General features: G+C 63.3%; 4 non-coding genes and 2 pseudogenes across 4 annotated transcripts; all 6 read right to left on the reverse strand.

Annotated features, from left to right (window-relative positions):
• Window positions 1–363: 363 nt before the first annotated feature.
• LOC142864445 (uncharacterized) lies at window positions 364–482 on the reverse strand (annotated as a pseudogene).
• A 3,822-nt stretch (window positions 483–4,304) lies between these two features.
• Window positions 4,305–4,423, reverse strand: LOC142864712 (5S ribosomal RNA). The gene has a single exon (XR_012915060.1). It is a non-coding gene; the product is annotated as a 5S ribosomal RNA (ribosomal RNA).
• A 3,820-nt stretch (window positions 4,424–8,243) lies between these two features.
• Window positions 8,244–8,362, reverse strand: LOC142864713 (5S ribosomal RNA). The gene has a single exon (XR_012915061.1). It is a non-coding gene; the product is annotated as a 5S ribosomal RNA (ribosomal RNA).
• Window positions 8,363–12,182: 3,820 nt separating this feature from the next.
• Window positions 12,183–12,301, reverse strand: LOC142864403 (5S ribosomal RNA). The gene has a single exon (XR_012914961.1). It is a non-coding gene; the product is annotated as a 5S ribosomal RNA (ribosomal RNA).
• Window positions 12,302–16,075: 3,774 nt separating this feature from the next.
• On the reverse strand, window positions 16,076–16,194 carry LOC142864446 (uncharacterized; annotated as a pseudogene).
• Window positions 16,195–20,016: 3,822 nt separating this feature from the next.
• LOC142864372 (5S ribosomal RNA) lies at window positions 20,017–20,135 on the reverse strand. The gene has a single exon (XR_012914930.1). It is a non-coding gene; the product is annotated as a 5S ribosomal RNA (ribosomal RNA).
• Between the last annotated feature and the right edge of the window lie 1,370 nt (window positions 20,136–21,505).

Below are 21,505 nucleotides of genomic sequence, written 5' to 3' on the forward strand. Positions count from 1 at the left end.
AGATTCCTGCGTGTAGCCCATAGAACCCCAAAAGCAACGGGACGAGTTCTGGTCACATACTCCCTCAAAATGACATCCTGGCCTTCTTCTGGAACTCCCTCCCCTCTCAGACTCTCAAGGTTTCCTCCAGCGTGTCGGTTCCCACAGAGCAGACCTTTGGTCTGAGACCTGACAGTCCAGATGCCACGCATGCTGCCGCGTGGCGGCGGTGTCGCGGCTTGGGACAAGAGGAGGCCCCACGGTGCGGGCTGGGGCGCCAGGCACCGCGCGGGCGCTGAGGGTGGGGGTGACCCCCACCCCGGGCCGCCGCCGCGCTCCCAGAAAGGGGACAGAACAAGAGGCAAAAAAAAAAAAAAAAGCGGCAGCCTGTGGCACCCGGTATTCCCAGGCGGTCTCCCATCCAAGTACTAACCAGGCCCGACCCTGCTTAGCTTCCAAGACCAGACGAGATCGGGGGCGTTCAGGGTGGTGTGGCCCTAGACGGCGGCGGAGGACGCCCCTGCCCCGCTCGAGAAGCCGAGCCTCTCTGGGCTTCCCCGCCGCCGCCTCCTCCCGCCCCAGGCCCCGCCTCCCGCCCCAGGCCCCGCGCCGGGCCGGGCCGGTTGAGTTCGCCGGCCGGGTCCCGCGGGCTCCCAGGGACGGGGGTGATGGGCGGGGCGGGGCGGGGTGGGGGGCTGTCTCTCTCTACACACACACACACACACACACACTCACACTCACTCACACTCACACAAGATGCGCCTCCACGGCTGGACTCGCCAAGGTGGAGCCCTCCCAGCCCCCCTCGTCTCCTCGCCCGGCCTCCTTCACCTACCCGCTGCCCACCCCCAGCGCGTCGCTGCCGCTGACTGCGCACGCGCGGGACGCTCGCCCTTTGACCCCAGCCAGGGGCCGCCCTCCCCCACAACCCCTTTCAGCTGCGCCCCCCCCTCGCCCCGTGGGTGGGCTGCCGCCTATTCCCCCGGGCCAGGGCTGGGGCACAGCCAGTGTACGGGGCGTCTCTCTCTGGGGATGTGTCCCATGGGTGGGGTGGGGTGGCGTGGTTTGGGGGGCGCTGAAGAAATCAGTCCCCTCCATCTCCTACCTCTGGAAAACGCCCAAGCCCGTGGAGAACTGCCGGCACCGCTTCGTGGGGGCCGGGACCCTCCTCCGTGTCCTCCTGTGGCCCAGTCCAAGGGGCCTGGGCCTGGCCGGGGCTGCATTGGACCCCGACCACCCTGGCGTGTGGACTCGCTAAAAATCGGCCATTAGATATTGGATTCCAGCTTCCTGGAGGTCATTTCACTAATGAGTGCACCGGAAAGAGTTTCCTAATCCATCTGTGAGGGTGGCAACTGAAAGAGAATTTTAAAGCTGACAGAATAGGCTTGGGAAGGCATAGGAGATTTCCACACCCAGCAAGGAAGACTTTCCCGAAATGGAAGAAAGAAACGAGCAAACAGAGACACCGGTAGCCCGCCCGGAAAAGAGTCTGCCCCTGAGAGAAAGCACCCTGACCAGGTTCACCCGTGGGTGGGTGGGTGGCGAGCTAGCGGCATTCAGAAGAGCGAGGCCCGCAGTCTGTGCGGAAGACACCTGCGCTCGGGTGTGTGTGGCGGCGCGATTCACAAGCAGCTCTAGACGTTAAACCAAGGAGAAGCCAGGGAGTTCCCAACGCCCCAGGTGTCCTCAGCCCACGACTGGCTGCTGTGGGAATGCGAAGCCCGGCTCCTTGTCTCAGAGCGGGGTTCCCAGGAGGATCAGGCTGAAGCTGGGACTTGGCCTCAAAGTGTCCCCTCGCATGGCCACCCCCTTCCCCTTCCTGCTCCTCTACTCCTGGTGCCCCTCCATCCAGGGGCCAGACCTTAAAGAGTCACCGCAAGAGAATCCTGGTCCCAAAGGAGCCTTCTGGGGGACCGGTGCTGACAGAGGTTGTGGGCATGGCCCGCTGGGGCTCTGCCCGACCCAGGGCTGAGAGATGCCACCTCCCAGCTCTGGGTCCCTGCAGGAAGTGTTGGCAAGCACAGGGCCGGTCCTCCAAAGGCCCAGGTGCAGGGAGCCCAGGCCAAGCAGCCTGTGGAAGAAGCCACTTGCCGTGCCACCCCGGGAACAGGACTGCAGGCCCCGGCCCTTCCCACCTCCTCCTCCTCCTCCTCCTCCTCCTCCCCCCCGCCTCCCACCTCACAGGGCACAGGGCTCAGAGACACCTCAGACTCTTGCTACCCAAAGTGCAAAGGGCATCAGTTGCTCCTCCAACCCCCCCGCCCAGCAGACCACGTTGTCCAGCCAGCCCCCGGGCCTCCCTGGGGTGCCCAGCACAAAAGTGCAGACACCCACCGGACCCTCAATCTCAGTTTTCGGATGTTTTTGCCACTCTAAGGACCCGCAGGCCAGCTGGGCCTTCGGGCAGGACAGAGAGCCCCGGAATCCGACGTGGAGAGCTGCGTGTACGTCCCCATCAGGAGGCGGTCCCCACCTCCGCGGCTCTCCCCTTGCGGGGAGCGGCAGCCCAGCCGGCAGCCGCAGGGCCTCAGGGAAGACACCAGGCTGGGCCCCCGCGGCACAGCGGGGGCACGTCCCCCGCACTCACGCGACTTAGGGACGGCTGCTGGAGACTGCTGCGGCCACCCTGCTGCCGGGTTTCTGGAGGGCTTCCTGGAAGCAGCGTCCACACCAAGCCCTTGGAAGGCCCGGGCGACGGAGGAGCCGGTCAGGCAGGGGCCGAGGACGGTGAGAGGCCGGGCGGGAAGGAGCGTGTCAGGCAGGGGCAGAGGACGGTGACCGGCCGGGCGGGGAGGAGCCGGTCAGGCGGGGGCCCAGGACAGTGACGGGCCTGGCCGGGGAGGAGTGCGTCAGGCAGGGGCAGAGGAGACGGGCTGGGTAAGGGTTAGGGTGACAGTTAGGGCACAATTCACAATCGCAAAGACGTGGAAGCGACCCGAGTGCCCCTCCATCCAGGAGTGCATCAATAAAATGTGGCGCGTGGACACCACGGAGTGCCATTCGGCTGTGAGGAGCAGCGGTGAGAGGGCGCCTCTCGTGTTCTCCTGGCCAGAGCTGGAACCCGTTCCAGTAAGCCAAGTATCCCAAGAATGGACACACGAGCACCACGTGAGCGCGCTCACCAGCAAATTGGTACGAACGGATGGACACCTAAGTGGACAGAGAGGAATCACCTTCATCGGGTGGGTGTCGGGCGGGTGGGGGGAGGGGAGGGGCATACACATCCATTAGGCATGGGGTGGGTGCGCACCGACTGGGGGATGGGCGCGCACCGACTGGGGGATGGGCGCACTTGAAGCTCTGACCCGAGGGGGGAGGCTTGGAGAGGGCAAGGCACCCGACCTTAACATTGGTACCCCCACAATACGCTGGAACAACATGAGAGGTATATGAATAAGAACACAGGGGGGGCCGGGCGCGGTGGCTCACGCCTGTAATCCTAGCTCTCTGGGAGGCCGAGGCGGGCGGATTGCTCCAGGTCAGGAGTTCGAAACCAGCCTGAGCAAGAGCGAGACCCCGTCTCTACTAAAAATAGAAAGAAATTAATTGGCCAACTAATATATATAGAAAAACACAGCCGGGCGTGGTGGTGCATGCCTGTAGTCCCAACTACTCGGGAGGCTGAGGCAGCAGGATTGCTTGAGCCCGGAGATTGAGGTTGCTGTGAGCTAGGCTGACGCCATGGCACTCACTCTAGCCTGGGCAGCAAAACGAGACTCTGTCTCAAAAAAAAAAAAAAAAAAAAAAGAACACAGGGGGGAGGGGGGCACGGGCAACACATGTCACCTGCATACTTGTACTCCCATCATCTGCTTGAAAAGAGAGAGAAAAGAAAATGCAATCCTAGAGGTAAGAGACACTTTTTAAAAATAATGAATCCGAAGAGAAAAGTAAAAGGAGGCCTGTGGAGCAGGTCTGGGTGTGACTCCGGATCCCCCAACATCAGGTGCCACCACCAAAGATTCCTGCGTGTAGCCCATAGAACCCCAAAAGCAACGGGACGAGTTCTGGTCACATACTCCCTCAAAATGACATCCTGGCCTTCTTCTGGAACTCCCTCCCCTCTCAGACTCTCAAGGTTTCCTCCAGCGTGTCGGTTCCCACAGAGCAGACCTTTGGTCTGAGACCTGACAGTCCAGATGCCACGCATGCTGCCGCGTGGCGGCGGTGTCGCGGCTTGGGACAAGAGGAGGCCCCACGGTGCGGGCTGGGGCGCCAGGCACCGCGCGGGCGCTGAGGGTGGGGGTGACCCCCACCCCGGGCCGCCGCCGCGCTCCCAGAAAGGGGACAGAACAAGAGGCAAAAAAAAAAAAAAAAGCGGCAGCCTGTGGCACCCGGTATTCCCAGGCGGTCTCCCATCCAAGTACTAACCAGGCCCGACCCTGCTTAGCTTCCGAGACCAGACGAGATCGGGGGCGTTCAGGGTGGTGTGGCCCTAGACGGCGGCGGAGGACGCCCCTGCCCCGCTCGAGAAGCCGAGCCTCTCTGGGCTTCCCCGCCGCCGCCTCCTCCCGCCCCAGGCCCCGCCTCCCGCCCCAGGCCCCGCGCCGGGCCGGGCCGGTTGAGTTCGCCGGCCGGGTCCCGCGGGCTCCCAGGGACGGGGGTGATGGGCGGGGCGGGGCGGGGTGGGGGGCTGTCTCTCTCTACACACACACACACACACACACACTCACACTCACTCACACTCACACAAGATGCGCCTCCACGGCTGGACTCGCCAAGGTGGAGCCCTCCCAGCCCCCCTCGTCTCCTCGCCCGGCCTCCTTCACCTACCCGCTGCCCACCCCCAGCGCGTCGCTGCCGCTGACTGCGCACGCGCGGGACGCTCGCCCTTTGACCCCAGCCAGGGGCCGCCCTCCCCCACAACCCCTTTCAGCTGCGCCCCCCCCTCGCCCCGTGGGTGGGCTGCCGCCTATTCCCCCGGGCCAGGGCTGGGGCACAGCCAGTGTACGGGGCGTCTCTCTCTGGGGATGTGTCCCATGGGTGGGGTGGGGTGGCGTGGTTTGGGGGGCGCTGAAGAAATCAGTCCCCTCCATCTCCTACCTCTGGAAAACGCCCAAGCCCGTGGAGAACTGCCGGCACCGCTTCGTGGGGGCCGGGACCCTCCTCCGTGTCCTCCTGTGGCCCAGTCCAAGGGGCCTGGGCCTGGCCGGGGCTGCATTGGACCCCGACCACCCTGGCGTGTGGACTCGCTAAAAATCGGCCATTAGATATTGGATTCCAGCTTCCTGGAGGTCATTTCACTAATGAGTGCACCGGAAAGAGTTTCCTAATCCATCTGTGAGGGTGGCAACTGAAAGAGAATTTTAAAGCTGACAGAATAGGCTTGGGAAGGCATAGGAGATTTCCACACCCAGCAAGGAAGACTTTCCCGAAATGGAAGAAAGAAACGAGCAAACAGAGACACCGGTAGCCCGCCCGGAAAAGAGTCTGCCCCTGAGAGAAAGCACCCTGACCAGGTTCACCCGTGGGTGGGTGGGTGGCGAGCTAGCGGCATTCAGAAGAGCGAGGCCCGCAGTCTGTGCGGAAGACACCTGCGCTCGGGTGTGTGTGGCGGCGCGATTCACAAGCAGCTCTAGACGTTAAACCAAGGAGAAGCCAGGGAGTTCCCAACGCCCCAGGTGTCCTCAGCCCACGACTGGCTGCTGTGGGAATGCGAAGCCCGGCTCCTTGTCTCAGAGCGGGGTTCCCAGGAGGATCAGGCTGAAGCTGGGACTTGGCCTCAAAGTGTCCCCTCGCATGGCCACCCCCTTCCCCTTCCTGCTCCTCTACTCCTGGTGCCCCTCCATCCAGGGGCCAGACCTTAAAGAGTCACCGCAAGAGAATCCTGGTCCCAAAGGAGCCTTCTGGGGGACCGGTGCTGACAGAGGTTGTGGGCATGGCCCGCTGGGGCTCTGCCCGACCCAGGGCTGAGAGATGCCACCTCCCAGCTCTGGGTCCCTGCAGGAAGTGTTGGCAAGCACAGGGCCGGTCCTCCAAAGGCCCAGGTGCAGGGAGCCCAGGCCAAGCAGCCTGTGGAAGAAGCCACTTGCCGTGCCACCCCGGGAACAGGACTGCAGGCCCCGGCCCTTCCCACCTCCTCCTCCTCCTCCTCCTCCTCCTCCCCCCCGCCTCCCACCTCACAGGGCACAGGGCTCAGAGACACCTCAGACTCTTGCTACCCAAAGTGCAAAGGGCATCAGTTGCTCCTCCAACCCCCCCGCCCAGCAGACCACGTTGTCCAGCCAGCCCCCGGGCCTCCCTGGGGTGCCCAGCACAAAAGTGCAGACACCCACCGGACCCTCAATCTCAGTTTTCGGATGTTTTTGCCACTCTAAGGACCCGCAGGCCAGCTGGGCCTTCGGGCAGGACAGAGAGCCCCGGAATCCGACGTGGAGAGCTGCGTGTACGTCCCCATCAGGAGGCGGTCCCCACCTCCGCGGCTCTCCCCTTGCGGGGAGCGGCAGCCCAGCCGGCAGCCGCAGGGCCTCAGGGAAGACACCAGGCTGGGCCCCCGCGGCACAGCGGGGGCACGTCCCCCGCACTCACGCGACTTAGGGACGGCTGCTGGAGACTGCTGCGGCCACCCTGCTGCCGGGTTTCTGGAGGGCTTCCTGGAAGCAGCGTCCACACCAAGCCCTTGGAAGGCCCGGGCGACGGAGGAGCCGGTCAGGCAGGGGCCGAGGACGGTGAGAGGCCGGGCGGGAAGGAGCGTGTCAGGCAGGGGCAGAGGACGGTGACCGGCCGGGCGGGGAGGAGCCGGTCAGGCGGGGGCCCAGGACAGTGACGGGCCTGGCCGGGGAGGAGTGCGTCAGGCAGGGGCAGAGGAGACGGGCTGGGTAAGGGTTAGGGTGACAGTTAGGGCACAATTCACAATCGCAAAGACGTGGAAGCGACCCGAGTGCCCCTCCATCCAGGAGTGCATCAATAAAATGTGGCGCGTGGACACCACGGAGTGCCATTCGGCTGTGAGGAGCAGCGGTGAGAGGGCGCCTCTCGTGTTCTCCTGGCCAGAGCTGGAACCCGTTCCAGTAAGCCAAGTATCCCAAGAATGGACACACGAGCACCACGTGAGCGCGCTCACCAGCAAATTGGTACGAACGGATGGACACCTAAGTGGACAGAGAGGAATCACCTTCATCGGGTGGGTGTCGGGCGGGTGGGGGGAGGGGAGGGGCATACACATCCATTAGGCATGGGGTGGGTGCGCACCGACTGGGGGATGGGCGCGCACCGACTGGGGGATGGGCGCACTTGAAGCTCTGACCCGAGGGGGGAGGCTTGGAGAGGGCAAGGCACCCGACCTTAACATTGGTACCCCCACAATACGCTGGAACAACATGAGAGGTATATGAATAAGAACACAGGGGGGGCCGGGCGCGGTGGCTCACGCCTGTAATCCTGGCTCTCTGGGAGGCCGAGGCGGGCGGATTGCTCCAGGTCAGGAGTTCGAAACCAGCCTGAGCAAGAGCGAGACCCCGTCTCTACTAAAAATAGAAAGAAATTAATTGGCCAACTAATATATATAGAAAAACACAGCCGGGCGTGGTGGTGCATGCCTGTAGTCCCAACTACTCGGGAGGCTGAGGCAGCAGGATTGCTTGAGCCCGGAGATTGAGGTTGCTGTGAGCTAGGCTGACGCCATGGCACTCACTCTAGCCTGGGCAGCAAAACGAGACTCTGTCTCAAAAAAAAAAAAAAAAAAAAGAACACAGGGGGGAGGGGGGCACGGGCAACACATGTCACCTGCATACTTGTACTCCCATCATCTGCTTGAAAAGAGAGAGAAAAGAAAATGCAATCCTAGAGGTAAGAGACACTTTTTAAAAATAATGAATCCGAAGAGAAAAGTAAAAGGAGGCCTGTGGAGCAGGTCTGGGTGTGACTCCGGATCCCCCAACATCAGGTGCCACCACCAAAGATTCCTGCGTGTAGCCCATAGAACCCCAAAAGCAACGGGACGAGTTCTGGTCACATACTCCCTCAAAATGACATCCTGGCCTTCTTCTGGAACTCCCTCCCCTCTCAGACTCTCAAGGTTTCCTCCAGCGTGTCGGTTCCCACAGAGCAGACCTTTGGTCTGAGACCTGACAGTCCAGATGCCACGCATGCTGCCGCGTGGCGGCGGTGTCGCGGCTTGGGACAAGAGGAGGCCCCACGGTGCGGGCTGGGGCGCCAGGCACCGCGCGGGCGCTGAGGGTGGGGGTGACCCCCACCCCGGGCCGCCGCCGCGCTCCCAGAAAGGGGACAGAACAAGAGGCAAAAAAAAAAAAAAAAGCGGCAGCCTGTGGCACCCGGTATTCCCAGGCGGTCTCCCATCCAAGTACTAACCAGGCCCGACCCTGCTTAGCTTCCGAGACCAGACGAGATCGGGGGCGTTCAGGGTGGTGTGGCCCTAGACGGCGGCGGAGGACGCCCCTGCCCCGCTCGAGAAGCCGAGCCTCTCTGGGCTTCCCCGCCGCCGCCTCCTCCCGCCCCAGGCCCCGCCTCCCGCCCCAGGCCCCGCGCCGGGCCGGGCCGGTTGAGTTCGCCGGCCGGGTCCCGCGGGCTCCCAGGGACGGGGGTGATGGGCGGGGCGGGGCGGGGTGGGGGGCTGTCTCTCTCTACACACACACACACACACACACACTCACACTCACTCACACTCACACAAGATGCGCCTCCACGGCTGGACTCGCCAAGGTGGAGCCCTCCCAGCCCCCCTCGTCTCCTCGCCCGGCCTCCTTCACCTACCCGCTGCCCACCCCCAGCGCGTCGCTGCCGCTGACTGCGCACGCGCGGGACGCTCGCCCTTTGACCCCAGCCAGGGGCCGCCCTCCCCCACAACCCCTTTCAGCTGCGCCCCCCCCTCGCCCCGTGGGTGGGCTGCCGCCTATTCCCCCGGGCCAGGGCTGGGGCACAGCCAGTGTACGGGGCGTCTCTCTCTGGGGATGTGTCCCATGGGTGGGGTGGGGTGGCGTGGTTTGGGGGGCGCTGAAGAAATCAGTCCCCTCCATCTCCTACCTCTGGAAAACGCCCAAGCCCGTGGAGAACTGCCGGCACCGCTTCGTGGGGGCCGGGACCCTCCTCCGTGTCCTCCTGTGGCCCAGTCCAAGGGGCCTGGGCCTGGCCGGGGCTGCATTGGACCCCGACCACCCTGGCGTGTGGACTCGCTAAAAATCGGCCATTAGATATTGGATTCCAGCTTCCTGGAGGTCATTTCACTAATGAGTGCACCGGAAAGAGTTTCCTAATCCATCTGTGAGGGTGGCAACTGAAAGAGAATTTTAAAGCTGACAGAATAGGCTTGGGAAGGCATAGGAGATTTCCACACCCAGCAAGGAAGACTTTCCCGAAATGGAAGAAAGAAACGAGCAAACAGAGACACCGGTAGCCCGCCCGGAAAAGAGTCTGCCCCTGAGAGAAAGCACCCTGACCAGGTTCACCCGTGGGTGGGTGGGTGGCGAGCTAGCGGCATTCAGAAGAGCGAGGCCCGCAGTCTGTGCGGAAGACACCTGCGCTCGGGTGTGTGTGGCGGCGCGATTCACAAGCAGCTCTAGACGTTAAACCAAGGAGAAGCCAGGGAGTTCCCAACGCCCCAGGTGTCCTCAGCCCACGACTGGCTGCTGTGGGAATGCGAAGCCCGGCTCCTTGTCTCAGAGCGGGGTTCCCAGGAGGATCAGGCTGAAGCTGGGACTTGGCCTCAAAGTGTCCCCTCGCATGGCCACCCCCTTCCCCTTCCTGCTCCTCTACTCCTGGTGCCCCTCCATCCAGGGGCCAGACCTTAAAGAGTCACCGCAAGAGAATCCTGGTCCCAAAGGAGCCTTCTGGGGGACCGGTGCTGACAGAGGTTGTGGGCATGGCCCGCTGGGGCTCTGCCCGACCCAGGGCTGAGAGATGCCACCTCCCAGCTCTGGGTCCCTGCAGGAAGTGTTGGCAAGCACAGGGCCGGTCCTCCAAAGGCCCAGGTGCAGGGAGCCCAGGCCAAGCAGCCTGTGGAAGAAGCCACTTGCCGTGCCACCCCGGGAACAGGACTGCAGGCCCCGGCCCTTCCCACCTCCTCCTCCTCCTCCTCCTCCTCCTCCCCCCCGCCTCCCACCTCACAGGGCACAGGGCTCAGAGACACCTCAGACTCTTGCTACCCAAAGTGCAAAGGGCATCAGTTGCTCCTCCAACCCCCCCGCCCAGCAGACCACGTTGTCCAGCCAGCCCCCGGGCCTCCCTGGGGTGCCCAGCACAAAAGTGCAGACACCCACCGGACCCTCAATCTCAGTTTTCGGATGTTTTTGCCACTCTAAGGACCCGCAGGCCAGCTGGGCCTTCGGGCAGGACAGAGAGCCCCGGAATCCGACGTGGAGAGCTGCGTGTACGTCCCCATCAGGAGGCGGTCCCCACCTCCGCGGCTCTCCCCTTGCGGGGAGCGGCAGCCCAGCCGGCAGCCGCAGGGCCTCAGGGAAGACACCAGGCTGGGCCCCCGCGGCACAGCGGGGGCACGTCCCCCGCACTCACGCGACTTAGGGACGGCTGCTGGAGACTGCTGCGGCCACCCTGCTGCCGGGTTTCTGGAGGGCTTCCTGGAAGCAGCGTCCACACCAAGCCCTTGGAAGGCCCGGGCGACGGAGGAGCCGGTCAGGCAGGGGCCGAGGACGGTGAGAGGCCGGGCGGGAAGGAGCGTGTCAGGCAGGGGCAGAGGACGGTGACCGGCCGGGCGGGGAGGAGCCGGTCAGGCGGGGGCCCAGGACAGTGACGGGCCTGGCCGGGGAGGAGTGCGTCAGGCAGGGGCAGAGGAGACGGGCTGGGTAAGGGTTAGGGTGACAGTTAGGGCACAATTCACAATCGCAAAGACGTGGAAGCGACCCGAGTGCCCCTCCATCCAGGAGTGCATCAATAAAATGTGGCGCGTGGACACCACGGAGTGCCATTCGGCTGTGAGGAGCAGCGGTGAGAGGGCGCCTCTCGTGTTCTCCTGGCCAGAGCTGGAACCCGTTCCAGTAAGCCAAGTATCCCAAGAATGGACACACGAGCACCACGTGAGCGCGCTCACCAGCAAATTGGTACGAACGGATGGACACCTAAGTGGACAGAGAGGAATCACCTTCATCGGGTGGGTGTCGGGCGGGTGGGGGGAGGGGAGGGGCATACACATCCATTAGGCATGGGGTGGGTGCGCACCGACTGGGGGATGGGCGCGCACCGACTGGGGGATGGGCGCACTTGAAGCTCTGACCCGAGGGGGGAGGCTTGGAGAGGGCAAGGCACCCGACCTTAACATTGGTACCCCCACAATACGCTGGAACAACATGAGAGGTATATGAATAAGAACACAGGGGGGGCCGGGCGCGGTGGCTCACGCCTGTAATCCTAGCTCTCTGGGAGGCCGAGGCGGGCGGATTGCTCCAGGTCAGGAGTTCGAAACCAGCCTGAGCAAGAGCGAGACCCCGTCTCTACTAAAAATAGAAAGAAATTAATTGGCCAACTAATATATATAGAAAAACACAGCCGGGCGTGGTGGTGCATGCCTGTAGTCCCAACTACTCGGGAGGCTGAGGCAGCAGGATTGCTTGAGCCCGGAGATTGAGGTTGCTGTGAGCTAGGCTGACGCCATGGCACTCACTCTAGCCTGGGCAGCAAAACGAGACTCTGTCTCAAAAAAAAAAAAAAAAAAAAAGAACACAGGGGGGAGGGGGGCACGGGCAACACATGTCACCTGCATACTTGTACTCCCATCATCTGCTTGAAAAGAGAGAGAAAAGAAAATGCAATCCTAGAGGTAAGAGACACTTTTTAAAAATAATGAATCCGAAGAGAAAAGTAAAAGGAGGCCTGTGGAGCAGGTCTGGGTGTGACTCCGGATCCCCCAACATCAGGTGCCACCACCAAAGATTCCTGCGTGTAGCCCATAGAACCCCAAAAGCAACGGGACGAGTTCTGGTCACATACTCCCTCAAAATGACATCCTGGCCTTCTTCTGGAACTCCCTCCCCTCTCAGACTCTCAAGGTTTCCTCCAGCGTGTCGGTTCCCACAGAGCAGACCTTCGGTCTGAGACCTGACAGTCCAGATGCCACGCATGCTGCCGCGTGGCGGCGGTGTCGCGGCTTGGGACAAGAGGAGGCCCCACGGTGCGGGCTGGGGCGCCAGGCACCGCGCGGGCGCTGAGGGTGGGGGTGACCCCCACCCCGGGCCGCCGCCGCGCTCCCAGAAAGGGGACAGAACAAGAGGCAAAAAAAAAAAAAAAGCGGCAGCCTGTGGCACCCGGTATTCCCAGGCGGTCTCCCATCCAAGTACTAACCAGGCCCGACCCTGCTTAGCTTCCGAGACCAGACGAGATCGGGGGCGTTCAGGGTGGTGTCGCCCTAGACGGCGGCGGAGGGCGCCCCTGCCCCGCTCGAGAAGCCGAGCCTCTCTGGGCTTCCCCGCCGCCGCCTCCCGCCCCAGGCCCCGGGCCGGTTGAGTTCGCCGGCCGGGTCCCGCGGGCTCCCAGGGATGGGGGTGATGGGCGGGGCTGGGCGGGGCGGGGCGGGGCGGGGTGGGGGGCTGTCTCTCTATACACACACACACACACTCACACTCACTCACACTCACACAAGATGCGCCTCCACGGCTGGACTCGCCAAGGTGGAGCCCTCCCAGCCCCCCTCGTCTCCTCGCCCGGCCTCCTTCACCTACCCGCTGCCCACCCCCAGCGCGTCGCTGCCGCTGACTGCGCACGCGCGGGACGCTCGCCCTTTGACCCCAGCCAGGGGCCGCCCTCCCCCACAACCCCTTTCAGCTGCGCCCCCCCCCCCGCCCCGTGGGTGGGCTGCCGCCTATTCCCCCGGGCCAGGGCTGGGGCACAGCCAGTGTACGGGGCGTCTCTCTCTGGGGATGTGTCCCATGGGTGGGGTGGGGTGGCGTGGTTTGGGGGGCGCTGAAGAAATCAGTCCCCTCCATCTCCTACCTCTGGAAAACGCCCAAGCCCGTGGAGAACTGCCGGCACCGCTTCGTGGGGGCCGGGACCCTCCTCCGTGTCCTCCTGTGGCCCAGTCCAAGGGGCCTGGGCCTGGCCGGGGCTGCATTGGACCCCGACCACCCTGGCGTGTGGACTCGCTAAAAATCGGCCATTAGATATTGGATTCCAGCTTCCTGGAGGTCATTTCACTAATGAGTGCACCGGAAAGAGTTTCCTAATCCATCTGTGAGGGTGGCAACTGAAAGAGAATTTTAAAGCTGACAGAATAGGCTTGGGAAGGCATAGGAGATTTCCACACCCAGCAAGGAAGACTTTCCCGAAATGGAAGAAAGAAACGAGCAAACAGAGACACCGGTAGCCCGCCCGGAAAAGAGTCTGCCCCTGAGAGAAAGCACCCTGACCAGGTTCACCCGTGGGTGGGTGGGTGGCGAGCTAGCGGCATTCAGAAGAGCGAGGCCCGCAGTCTGTGCGGAAGACACCTGCGCTCGGGTGTGTGTGGCGGCGCGATTCACAAGCAGCTCTAGACGTTAAACCAAGGAGAAGCCAGGGAGTTCCCAACGCCCCAGGTGTCCTCAGCCCACGACTGGCTGCTGTGGGAATGCGAAGCCCGGCTCCTTGTCTCAGAGCGGGGTTCCCAGGAGGATCAGGCTGAAGCTGGGACTTGGCCTCAAAGTGTCCCCTCGCATGGCCACCCCCTTCCCCTTCCTGCTCCTCTACTCCTGGTGCCCCTCCATCCAGGGGCCAGACCTTAAAGAGTCACCGCAAGAGAATCCTGGTCCCAAAGGAGCCTTCTGGGGGACCGGTGCTGACAGAGGTTGTGGGCATGGCCCGCTGGGGCTCTGCCCGACCCAGGGCTGAGAGATGCCACCTCCCAGCTCTGGGTCCCTGCAGGAAGTGTTGGCAAGCACAGGGCCGGTCCTCCAAAGGCCCAGGTGCAGGGAGCCCAGGCCAAGCAGCCTGTGGAAGAAGCCACTTGCCGTGCCACCCCGGGAACAGGACTGCAGGCCCCGGCCCTTCCCACCTCCTCCTCCTCCTCCTCCTCCTCCTCCCCCCCGCCTCCCCCCTCACAGGGCACAGGGCTCAGAGACACCTCAGACTCTTGCTACCCAAAGTGCAAAGGGCATCAGTTGCTCCTCCAACCCCCCCGCCCAGCAGACCACGTTGTCCAGCCAGCCCCCGGGCCTCCCTGGGGTGCCCAGCACAAAAGTGCAGACACCCACCGGACCCTCAATCTCAGTTTTCGGATGTTTTTGCCACTCTAAGGACCCGCAGGCCAGCTGGGCCTTCGGGCAGGACAGAGAGCCCCGGAATCCGACGTGGAGAGCTGCGTGTACGTCCCCATCAGGAGGCGGTCCCCACCTCCGCGGCTCTCCCCTTGCGGGGAGCGGCAGCCCAGCCGGCAGCCGCAGGGCCTCAGGGAAGACACCAGGCTGGGCCCCCGCGGCACAGCGGGGGCACGTCCCCCGCACTCACGCGACTTAGGGACGGCTGCTGGAGACTGCTGCGGCCACCCTGCTGCCGGGTTTCTGGAGGGCTTCCTGGAAGCAGCGTCCACACCAAGCCCTTGGAAGGCCCGGGCGACGGAGGAGCCGGTCAGGCAGGGGCCGAGGACGGTGAGAGGCCGGGCGGGAAGGAGCGTGTCAGGCAGGGGCAGAGGACGGTGACCGGCCGGGCGGGGAGGAGCCGGTCAGGCGGGGGCCCAGGACAGTGACGGGCCTGGCCGGGGAGGAGTGCGTCAGGCAGGGGCAGAGGAGACGGGCTGGGTAAGGGTTAGGGTTACAGTTAGGGCACAATTCACAATCGCAAAGACGTGGAAGCGACCCGAGTGCCCATCCATCCAGGAGTGCATCAATAAAATGTGGCGCGTGGACACCACGGAGTGCCATTCGGCTGTGAGGAGCAGCCGTGAGAGGGCGCCTCTCGTGTTCTCCTGGCCAGAGCTGGAACCCGTTCCAGTAAGCCAAGTATCCCAAGAATGGACACACGAGCACCACGTGAGCGCGCTCACCGGCAAATTGGTACGAACGGATGGACGCCTAAGTGGACAGAGAGGAATCACCTTCATCGGGTGGGTGTCGGGCGGGTGGGGGGAGGGGAGGGGCATACACATCCATTAGGCATGGGGTGGGTGCGCACCGACTGGGGGATGGGCGCACTTGAAGCTCTGACCCGAGGGGGGAGGCTTGGAGAGGGCAAGGCACCCGACCTTAACATTGGTACCCCCACAATACGCTGGAACAACATGAGAGGTATATGAATAAGAACACAGGGGGGGCCGGGCGCGGTGGCTCACGCCTGTAATCCTAGCTCTCTGGGAGGCCGAGGCGGGCGGATTGCTCCAGGTCAGGAGTTCGAAACCAGCCTGAGCAAGAGCGAGACCCCGTCTCTACTAAAAATAGAAAGAAATTAATTGGCCAACTAATATATATAGAAAAACACAGCCGGGCGTGGTGGTGCATGCCTGTAGTCCCAACTACTCGGGAGGCTGAGGCAGCAGGATTGCTTGAGCCCGGAGATTGAGGTTGCTGTGAGCTAGGCTGACGCCATGGCACTCACTCTAGCCTGGGCAGCAAAACGAGACTCTGTCTCAAAAAAAAAAAAAAAAAAAAGAACACAGGGGGGAGGGGGGCACGGGCAACACATGTCACCTGCATACTTGTACTCCCATCATCTGCTTGAAAAGAGAGAGAAAAGAAAATGCAATCCTAGAGGTAAGAGACACTTTTTAAAAATAATGAATCCGAAGAGAAAAGTAAAAGGAGGCCTGTGGAGCAGGTCTGGGTGTGACTCCGGATCCCCCAACATCAGGTGCCACCACCAAAGATTCCTGCGTGTAGCCCATAGAACCCCAAAAGCAACGGGACGAGTTCTGGTCACATACTCCCTCAAAATGACATCCTGGCCTTCTTCTGGAACTCCCTCCCCTCTCAGACTCTCAAGGTTTCCTCCAGCGTGTCGGTTCCCACAGAGCAGACCTTTGGTCTGAGACCTGACAGTCCAGATGCCACGCATGCTGCCGCGTGGCGGCGGTGTCGCGGCTTGGGACAAGAGGAGGCCCCACGGTGCGGGCTGGGGCGCCAGGCACCGCGCGGGCGCTGAGGGTGGGGGTGACCCCCACCCCGGGCCGCCGCCGCGCTCCCAGAAAGGGGACAGAACAAGAGGCAAAAAAAAAAAAAAAAGCGGCAGCCTGTGGCACCCGGTATTCCCAGGCGGTCTCCCATCCAAGTACTAACCAGGCCCGACCCTGCTTAGCTTCCAAGACCAGACGAGATCGGGGGCGTTCAGGGTGGTGTGGCCCTAGACGGCGGCGGAGGACGCCCCTGCCCCGCTCGAGAAGCCGAGCCTCTCTGGGCTTCCCCGCCGCCGCCTCCTCCCGCCCCAGGCCCCGCCTCCCGCCCCAGGCCCCGCGCCGGGCCGGGCCGGTTGAGTTCGCCGGCCGGGTCCCGCGGGCTCCCAGGGACGGGGGTGATGGGCGGGGCGGGGCGGGGTGGGGGGCTGTCTCTCTCTACACACACACACACACACACACACTCACACTCACTCACACTCACACAAGATGCGCCTCCACGGCTGGACTCGCCAAGGTGGAGCCCTCCCAGCCCCCCTCGTCTCCTCGCCCGGCCTCCTTCACCTACCCGCTGCCCACCCCCAGCGCGTCGCTGCCGCTGACTGCGCACGCGCGGGACGCTCGCCCTTTGACCCCAGCCAGGGGCCGCCCTCCCCCACAACCCCTTTCAGCTGCGCCCCCCCCTCGCCCTGTGGGTGGGCTGCCGCCTATTCCCCCGGGCCAGGGCTGGGGCACAGCCAGTGTACGGGGCGTCTCTCTCTGGGGATGTGTCCCATGGGTGGGGTGGGGTGGCGTGGTTTGGGGGGCGCTGAAGAAATCAGTCCCCTCCATCTCCTACCTCTGGAAAACGCCCAAGCCCGTGGAGAACTGCCGGCACCGCTTCGTGGGGGCCGGGACCCTCCTCCGTGTCCTCCTGTGGCCCAGTCCAAGGGGCCTGGGCCTGGCCGGGGCTGCATTGGACCCCGACCACCCTGGCGTGTGGACTCGCTAAAAATCGGCCATTAGATATTGGATTCCAGCTTCCTGGAGGTCATTTCACTAATGAGTGCACCGGAAAGAGTTTCCTAATCCATCTGTGAGGGTGGCAACTGAAAGAGAATTTTAAAGCTGACAGAATAGGCTTGGGAAGGCATAGGAGATTTCCACACCCAGCAAGGAAGACTTTCCCGAAATGGAAGAAAGAAACGAGCAAACAGAGACACCGGTAGCCCGCCCGGAAAAGAGTCTGCCCCTGAGAGAAAGCACCCTGACCAGGTTCACCCGTGGGTGGGTGGGTGGCGAGCTAGCGGCATTCAGAAGAGCGAGGCCCGCAGTCTGTGCGGAAGACACCTGCGCTCGGGTGTGTGTGGCGGCGCGATTCACAAGCAGCTCTAGACGTTAAACCAAGGAGAAGCCAGGGAGTTCCCAACGCCCCAGGTGTCCTCAGCCCACGACTGGCTGCTGTGGGAATGCGAAGCCCGGCTCCTTGTCTCAGAGCGGGGTTCCCAGGAGGATCAGGCTGAAGCTGGGACTTGGCCTCAAAGTGTCCCCTCGCATGGCCACCCCCTTCCCCTTCCTGCTCCTCTACTCCTGGTGCCCCTCCATCCAGGGGCCAGACCTTAAAGAGTCACCGCAAGAGAATCCTGGTCCCAAAGGAGCCTTCTGGGGGACCGGTGCTGACAGAGGTTGTGGGCATGGCCCGCTGGGGCTCTGCCCGACCCAGGGCTGAGAGATGCCACCTCCCAGCTCTGGGTCCCTGCAGGAAGTGTTGGCAAGCACAGGGCCGGTCCTCCAAAGGCCCAGGTGCAGGGAGCCCAGGCCAAGCAGCCTGTGGAAGAAGCCACTTGCCGTGCCACCCCGGGAACAGGACTGCAGGCCCCGGCCCTTCCCACCTCCTCCTCCTCCTCCTCCTCCTCCTCCCCCCCGCCTCCCACCTCACAGGGCACAGGGCTCAGAGACACCTCAGACTCTTGCTACCCAAAGTGCAAAGGGCATCAGTTGCTCCTCCAACCCCCCCGCCCAGCAGACCACGTTGTCCAGCCAGCCCCCGGGCCTCCCTGGGGTGCCCAGCACAAAAGTGCAGACACCCACCGGACCCTCAATCTCAGTTTTCGGATGTTTTTGCCACTCTAAGGACCCGCAGGCCAGCTGGGCCTTCGGGCAGGACAGAGAGCCCCGGAATCCGACGTGGAGAGCTGCGTGTACGTCCCCATCAGGAGGCGGTCCCCACCTCCGCGGCTCTCCCCTTGCGGGGAGCGGCAGCCCAGCCGGCAGCCGCAGGGCCTCAGGGAAGACACCAGGCTGGGCCCCCGCGGCACAGCGGGGGCACGTCCCCCGCACTCACGCGACTTAGGGACGGCTGCTGGAGACTGCTGCGGCCACCCTGCTGCCGGGTTTCTGGAGGGCTTCCTGGAAGCAGCGTCCACACCAAGCCCTTGGAAGGCCCGGGCGACGGAGGAGCCGGTCAGGCAGGGGCCGAGGACGGTGAGAGGCCGGGCGGGAAGGAGCGTGTCAGGCAGGGGCAGAGGACGGTGACCGGCCGGGCGGGGAGGAGCCGGTCAGGCGGGGGCCCAGGACAGTGACGGGCCTGGCCGGGGAGGAGTGCGTCAGGCAGGGGCAGAGGAGACGGGCTGGGTAAGGGTTAGGGTGACAGTTAGGGCACAATTCACAATCGCAAAGACGTGGAAGCGACCCGAGTGCCCCTCCATCCAGGAGTGCATCAATAAAATGTGGCGCGTGGACACCACGGAGTGCCATTCGGCTGTGAGGAGCAGCGGTGAGAGGGCGCCTCTCGTGTTCTCCTGGCCAGAGCTGGAACCCGTTCCAGTAAGCCAAGTATCCCAAGAATGGACACACGAGCACCACGTGAGCGCGCTCACCAGCAAATTGGTACGAACGGATGGACACCTAAGTGGACAGAGAGGAATCACCTTCATCGGGTGGGTGTCGGGCGGGTGGGGGGAGGGGAGGGGCATACACATCCATTAGGCATGGGGTGGGTGCGCACCGACTGGGGGATGGGCGCGCACCGACTGGGGGATGGGCGCACTTGAAGCTCTGACCCGAGGGGGGAGGCTTGGAGAGGGCAAGGCACCCGACCTTAACATTGGTACCCCCACAATACGCTGGAACAACATGAGAGGTATATGAATAAGAACACAGGGGGGGCCGGGCGCGGTGGCTCACGCCTGTAATCCTAGCTCTCTGGGAGGCCGAGGCGGGCGGATTGCTCCAGGTCAGGAGTTCGAAACCAGCCTGAGCAAGAGCGAGACCCCGTCTCTACTAAAAATAGAAAGAAATTAATTGGCCAACTAATATATATAGAAAAACACAGCCGGGCGTGGTGGTGCATGCCTGTAGTCCCAACTACTCGGGAGGCTGAGGCAGCAGGATTGCTTGAGCCCGGAGATTGAGGTTGCTGTGAGCTAGGCTGACGCCATGGCACTCACTCTAGCCTGGGCAGCAAAACGAGACTCTGTCTCAAAAAAAAAAAAAAAAAAAAAAGAACACAGGGGGGAGGGGGGCACGGGCAACACATGTCACCTGCATACTTGTACTCCCATCATCTGCTTGAAAAGAGAGAGAAAAGAAAATGCAATCCTAGAGGTAAGAGACACTTTTTAAAAATAATGAATCCGAAGAGAAAAGTAAAAGGAGGCCTGTGGAGCAGGTCTGGGTGTGACTCCGGATCCCCCAACATCAGGTGCCACCACCAAAGATTCCTGCGTGTAGCCCATAGAACCCCAAAAGCAACGGGACGAGTTCTGGTCACATACTCCCTCAAAATGACATCCTGGCCTTCTTCTGGAACTCCCTCCCCTCTCAGACTCTCAAGGTTTCCTCCAGCGTGTCGGTTCCCACAGAGCAGACCTTTGGTCTGAGACCTGACAGTCCAGATGCCACGCATGCTGCCGCGTGGCGGCGGTGTCGCGGCTTGGGACAAGAGGAGGCCCCACGGTGCGGGCTGGGGCGCCAGGCACCGCGCGGGCGCTGAGGGTGGGGGTGACCCCCACCCCGGGCCGCCGCCGCGCTCCCAGAAAGGGGACAGAACAAGAGGCAAAAAAAAAAAAAAAAGCGGCAGCCTGTGGCACCCGGTATTCCCAGGCGGTCTCCCATCCAAGTACTAACCAGGCCCGACCCTGCTTAGCTTCCGAGACCAGACGAGATCGGGGGCGTTCAGGGTGGTGTGGCCCTAGACGGCGGCGGAGGACGCCCCTGCCCCGCTCGAGAAGCCGAGCCTCTCTGGGCTTCCCCGCCGCCGCCTCCTCCCGCCCCAGGCCCCGCCTCCCGCCCCAGGCCCCGCGCCGGGCCGGGCCGGTTGAGTTCGCCGGCCGGGTCCCGCGGGCTCCCAGGGACGGGGGTGATGGGCGGGGCGGGGCGGGGTGGGGGGCTGTCTCTCTCTACACACACACACACACACACACACTCACACTCACTCACACTCACACAAGATGCGCCTCCACGGCTGGACTCGCCAAGGTGGAGCCCTCCCAGCCCCCCTCGTCTCCTCGCCCGGCCTCCTTCACCTACCCGCTGCCCACCCCCAGCGCGTCGCTGCCGCTGACTGCGCACGCGCGGGACGCTCGCCCTTTGACCCCAGCCAGGGGCCGCCCTCCCCCACAACCCCTTTCAGCTGCGCCCCCCCCTCGCCCCGTGGGTGGGCTGCCGCCTATTCCCCCGGGCCAGGGCTGGGGCACAGCCAGTGTACGGGGCGTCTCTCTCTGGGGATGTGTCCCATGGGTGGGGTGGGGTGGCGTGGTTTGGGGGGCGCTGAAGAAATCAGTCCCCTCCATCTCCTACCTCTGGAAAACGCCCAAGCCCGTGGAGAACTGCCGGCACCGCTTCGTGGGGGCCGGGACCCTCCTCCGTGTCCTCCTGTGGCCCAGTCCAAGGGGCCTGGGCCTGGCCGGGGCTGCATTGGACCCCGACCACCCTGGCGTGTGGACTCGCTAAAAATCGGCCATTAGATATTGGATTCCAGCTTCCTGGAGGTCATTTCACTAATGAGTGCACCGGAAAGAGTTTCCTAATCCATCTGTGAGGGTGGCAACTGAAAGAGAATTTTAAAGCTGACAGAATAGGCTTGGGAAGGCATAGGAGATTTCCACACCCAGCAAGGAAGACTTTCCCGAAATGGAAGAAAGAAACGAGCAAACAGAGACACCGGTAGCCCGCCCGGAAAAGAGTCTGCCCCTGAGAGAAAGCACCCTGACCAGGTTCACCCGTGGGTGGGTGGGTGGCGAGCTAGCGGCATTCAGAAGAGCGAGGCCCGCAGTCTGTGCGGAAGACACCTGCGCTCGGGTGTGTGTGGCGGCGCGATTCACAAGCAGCTCTAGACGTTAAACCAAGGAGAAGCCAGGGAGTTCCCAACGCCCCAGGTGTCCTCAGCCCACGACTGGCTGCTGTGGGAATGCGAAGCCCGGCTCCTTGTCTCAGAGCGGGGTTCCCAGGAGGATCAGGCTGAAGCTGGGACTTGGCCTCAAAGTGTCCCCTCGCATGGCCACCCCCTTCCCCTTCCTGCTCCTCTACTCCTGGTGCCCCTCCATCCAGGGGCCAGACCTTAAAGAG

This window comes from Microcebus murinus, chromosome 25 (assembly GCF_040939455.1).
Source record: "Microcebus murinus isolate Inina chromosome 25, M.murinus_Inina_mat1.0, whole genome shotgun sequence".
In the NCBI taxonomy this organism is placed as follows: Eukaryota; Metazoa; Chordata; class Mammalia; order Primates; family Cheirogaleidae; genus Microcebus; species Microcebus murinus.